Raw genomic sequence first — 6,007 nt, 5'->3', positions numbered from 1 at the left:
TTACAACTCTGTTTATAATTTTCATAACAGAGGTTTTCAAGGAGTGTATGAAATGTATATATATATATATCGGGACTTAATGAAGTACCTCGTAACTTCATTTCTTTCAAATGATATTTCAAAGATTGAATCTATTCAAGTCTTATCTTGTAGTCTCATCAGTGTGATGAACTTTTGAAACTAATTATAACTTGAACGGTGGTAGTTCAAGCAGTATTCGGAAAAGATATAAGTATATTGGAGTATCTTGTAACTTCATCTTTTCAGCTTATATCTAGTTAATGATTATCTTATGAATAACAAAGGTTTTCAGAAAAATATTGAGACGAGGTTAGATATATGAGATCACTTTGCAACGATATTTTTATACAATTATAAACTGGAACTCTGTATATATTATACATGTCAGAGGATTTCAAGGATTGTGAAAAGTATATAGGTATATATATACTGAATATTTTGCGACTTGGTCGCGTTAAGATATCAACTTGGTTCATTTCTTCTTGACCAAGACTTTCATGAGTACTATGAGAATGCTCATATATTGTGAATTATTATACATATTATTTCGGTGGGCTTGTTGCTCACCCTTGATTTCTTCTTTCATCACACAACAACAGATAGACAAGATGAACAGGACCAAGCTCCCAATTCGTGAGCGGTTAGGAAACGTTCCGCAGTTTCCTGTAGGCGTTGATGCCTTTGTAGCTGAGGTAGGAGCTACCAATAGGCTAGGCTTTCAACTTTTGTTGTGCCAGACTTATGTATAATTATGAATTGTAATAATGGCAAGGAATATGTAAATTTATTCAGAAACCTTTTGGGGTGTAATGGCTTATAATTGTGGAATAAAACGACTTGTGTTATTTTTGGTACTCATCTCTGAGACTATAACTTGTGGTGTGTGTGTGTATATTGTGGGGTCACAGTACGCAGTAGTTGCTTGTTATTAAAATTAAGTGTTATTAAGGGAAATAGAAATTAAGTGTTATTTGGGGGTGTTACATCAGGTGTGTAGTTATTGTGTTTGTTAATCCCTACTTTACCAATTCTATTATTTTTCTTTGATTTTAGCATTTTCTTTAGTAAGAGACTTAAGTGTAACACGCAAATGATATAACTCTGTGGACATGTCATTTATGGCATCATTACACTCGGCTTTAGATAAATGTGAAAGGTTTGTAGTAATTACCTGATTACTTGAAGAACTTGTTTCTGTTTCATCATACTTGGCCATTAGGGCTAGATTGACATAGCTGACATCTTCATCTTCATCCAGACCATCTGCTGCCCAGTCATTTTCTTGTGTAATGAAAGCCCTTTCCTTTTGTTTGAGCAGCTCAAAGTATTTTTGCTTATAATCAACATGCTCAAACTTTTTCTTACTAGAATCTGACTTCCTACACTCACTGGCAAAGTGCCCTGCCAAGCCACATTTGAAACATTTAAATTTTGATTTATCCATCATGTTTCTATTTAGCTTGGCTGCTCCAAAGTTCTTTTTGAACTTGAGCTTGACAAATCTTCTGGAAAGAAATGCTAAATGTTCATCAATGTCTTCCATGTCATCTTGGCTCAAAGAATCTTCACTTTCTACTGCAAGCCCCTTGCCCTTACTTTCACAGACCCTTGAAGTTGACTCAACAGCTTCCATCTTCATCTCCTTCTTTTTCTCCAACTCAGCAACTAGTGCAATGGACCCTCCTTTCTTCTTTCCTCTCTCCATCCTCTCATCTTGCTCTATTTCAAGCTCATAAGTTTTCAGGATGCCATACAGTCTCTCCAAAGTAAACTCCTTATAATCTTGTGAGTTTCTTAATGAGACTGTCATTGGTTTCCATTCCTTTGGAAGAGATCTAAGGAATTTCATATTGGAGTCTTTTATCTGATAGACCCTTCCATGCAACTTTAGAGCATTTAGCAGTTTTTGAAACCTACTAAAAATGTCAGTGAGATATTCACTTTCTTCATTATGAAAATGCTCATATTGCTGAATCAGTAGTTGCATCTTGTTTTCTCTAACTTGCTCAGTACCATCACAGATGATCTGTATTATATCCCAAACATCCTTGGCAGTTTTGCAGTTGATAATGTTGTCAAACATATCACCATCAACTCCATTAAACAGGATATTCATGGCCTTTTTATCCTTCCTGACTTGTTCAATATCAGGATCAGACCATTCATGCCTTGGCTTGGGGACAGACGACTCATTTCCAGTTGCAGCTCTCATTGGAACATGAGGGCCTCTTTCTATGCAGTCCACATAGGCCTCATCTTGAGAAAGCAAATGAAGATGCATCTTTACCTTCCAATGATGGTAATTATCTTTATCCAGAAAAGGAATCTTGACTCCAACATTCTTCTTGTTCATCTTGCTTTATTGTTTTGATCTTTAAACTCTTTGTTCTTTAAGAGCTTGCTCTGATACCAATTGTTAGTCCCTTAACAATGTAACAAGAATTACAAAAGGGGGGTTGAATGGAATTCTTGAAACTTTTTCTTGAATAAAAATGTTCTAACTCAAATATATATAAGTGTGAATTGATTAGTAGAATGTATAATAGTTACTTGAAATGAATCAAAACACAAGTAATTAAATATAAGAGTCTTTAAAAACTTTCTGGTGGATTTGAATGATTCCACCAGAGATATAATATATATCGAGAGAACTCTGTGTGCAAAAAGCTCACAGCTGCTTACAAAATGATAACAACTAAGAACGAGAGAAATGCTAAGAATACAGCTTACAAATGTTTCTCTCTTGGTTGCTTAGTTCCTTAGTTTTAATTCTATTGCTGCTTCTTGGTTTATATATCACCAAGATTACAAAGTAATAAGACATGATAATAAAACAAAAACTATCAAGTCTAATACAATGCTACTTCATTCTCTATTCTAGCATCTTTGAATATCTTCATAATAGCATGGAAATGGAAATGCTTCTTTGTTCTCGAAAACCCAGTTGAATAGGCTACCACATTCCATTTGCATACACTCGACGCATGTGACTGTGTTGTCACTGTCAACAGATATTTGAATTCTTTATCCGTCGGGTTTATGATCATCCGTCGAGTTATTGATCATCCGCCGGGTTGTTGATCATCTGTCGAATTCATTGATGTTTATCCGCCGGGTAGCAATCAGGCACTTGACTTCATTTCATTTATGCAGAATTACAAGACATCATCTATGTACAATTAATCAACCTATTCTGCATATCTAGTTAAAGTCAACATGACTTGAGTACTACTACAGATTCTAAACAATGTGTATGCAGAAATGGGCTACTGACTTATTGTTACATAAGCTACTCACTCGATGGATAATAAGTCATCATCCATCAGGACTAAAATGAGTTATCCGTCGGGACTATAGTCCTTATCCGTCGAGTGCTACATTTTCACTAAGTAAAATCTACCAAGGTGTTTTGTTCATGTAATCATCAAGTACACAACATATGCACAACACACTTGATAGGTCACACAACACTGTAGAAGGGGGTTGAATACAGTGTAGAATATAATTAAATCAATTTAAAGCACAAGTAACAGAAAACAGATATATTCGATATAATAAACTCTGTTATAATGGAACTGTTCTCTCTCAGTGGTGAACAAATATCACGAGAGCTGCTAGGTTACAACGTATGATTTTCTCGATGATCGTAACTCTTATAGACTATGTTTGTGTTTATATTGACACACAGTTACAAGATAACTTCTAATTGATATGGAATATAATTATGTCTCCTAAAATATATCAACCAGATATCTTATATAATTCTTCTAGTCCTCTAACTCTTTCCATGCATATCTTCTTCTTGTATTAGTCTCGATCTTCTTTCCTGTAAATCAGCTTCCTTCCTTAACTGTTAGTCCTCCAGTACTTAAGTTCTGATATCCATCTTCTGATATTATCTTCTGATAATCTAATCCTGATATCCTTAAGTCCTGACTTCCAGTAAGTCCTGATTCCAGTAAAAACTGATATTTCCTGTTAGTTAAGATATGAAAACTAAACATGAAACATATTAGACATGACATCTCAAATATATCCAACAACCTCTGTGAAATCCACTTTCCAGAAGGAATTGAGCTAAAGTCTCATACCATGCTCTTGGAGCTTGCTTAAGGCCATAAAGTGCTTTGTCTAATCTGTAGACATGATTTGGAAATTTTGAATCTACAAATCCTGGAGGCCATTAAGAAAAGCACTTTTCATATCCATTTGAAAGACTTTAAACTTTTTCTGAGCAGCATAAGTCAAAAATATTTTTATGGCTTCCAATCCAGCAACTGGTGCAAATGTTTCATCATAATCAATACCCTCCTGTTGAGAGTAGCCTTTAGCAACCAGCTTTGCTTTGTTTCTTGTAATTATTCCATCACTGTCAGTTTTGTTTCTGAACACCCATTTAGTACCAACAATAGATCTATTTTTTTGTCTTGGCACCAAGGTCCAGACTTTATTTCTTTCAAATTCATTTAACTCTTCCTGCATTGCTTGCACCCAATCAGCATCTTGAAGAGCTTCTTCCACTTTCTTAGGTTCAGTCTGAGATAGAAAGAAATGATAAAGACATTCATTTGATATTGAAGTTCTAGTTCTGATACCTGCTTCAGGATCTCCAATTATTAAGTCAGGTGTATGTGATTTGGTCCACCTCCTTGCAGATGGAAGTTGATTTCTAGAACTGGATCCTCCCCCATGATCCATGCTGTCTCCATCAGTATTTTCTGATGCTCCCCCTGTACTTATGTTATCTGAAACTTCAGAATTTGAGTTGGATCCTTCAAGATTTGAAGAATCAAAGTTTCCAGAATTTTCAAAACTTGGCTCATCAGAACTTGATGAATCAGAACTTGAAGAGCCAGTGACATGTTCTGATGCTTCTTGAGAGTCTTGAGTTGTGGTAGGATCTTCAGATTGCTCCCCCTGACCAGGTGCATTTTCCCTTGGATTAGTTACCACAGTTTCAATGACATCAGAACTTAACCCGTCAGAACTTACAGGATCAGGATTTAAGTCATCAGAATTTACAGAATCAGAATTTAAAATTTCATTTTCAAATCTCGGTTGATCATGATCATTGAAATCTTCAAGTCCAGTAATCTTCTTATCATCAGAAGATACATTGATAGATTCCATGTCAACCCTTGTTCTTAAATTGTAGACTCTGAAGGCTTTTTTGGAAAGTGGATATCCAACAAAAATTCCTTTATCAGCTTTTAGATCAAATTTTGACAGTTGTTCAGGATGCGTCTTAAGAACAAAACACTTGCATCCAAATACATGAAAGTATTTCAGATTTGGCTTCTTTTTCTTCACCATCTCATATGGTGTTTTTCCATGCTTTTTTATGAGTGTAGCATTCTGTGTAAAATAAGCAGTCTGCACAACTTCAGCCCAAAAGGAGGTTGGTAGCTTTGCCTCATCAAGCATAGTTCTTGCAGCTTCAATGAGAGTCCTGTTCTTTCTTTCTACAACTCCATTTTGCTGTGGAGTTCCAGGTGCAGAAAATTCTTGCTTAATTCCATGCTCTTTGCAGAACTCTTCCATGATTGAATTCTTGAACTCAGTGCCATTATCACTTCTTATAATTTTGACAGAATCTTTGACCAATTTATCCAGCTGTCTAACATGATCAGTTAGAGTAGATGCAGTTTCATTCTTCTTGTGCAGGAAATACACCCAAGTGTACCTTGTGAACTCATCCACTATGATCAAAGCATATTTCTTCTTTGCAATAGACATGACATTGACAGGACCAAATAGATCAACATGCAGTAGGTGATAAGGCTCAAGAATTGAGGATTCAGTTTTGCTCTGGAATGAAGATTTTCTTTGTTTTACCTTTTGACATGAATCACAAAGGCCATAAGGAGAAAATACTGATTTTGGCAGTCCTCTCACAAGATCTTTCTTTACTAGCTCATTTATGTTGTTGAAATTTAAATGAGAGAGTCTCTTGTGCCAATTCCAGCTTTCTTCAATTGATGTTCTA

Source organism: Apium graveolens, chromosome 7, assembly GCF_009905375.1.
Source record: "Apium graveolens cultivar Ventura chromosome 7, ASM990537v1, whole genome shotgun sequence".
Classification (NCBI taxonomy): Eukaryota; Viridiplantae; Streptophyta; class Magnoliopsida; order Apiales; family Apiaceae; genus Apium; species Apium graveolens.
This window is presented reverse-complemented; position numbering follows the sequence as displayed.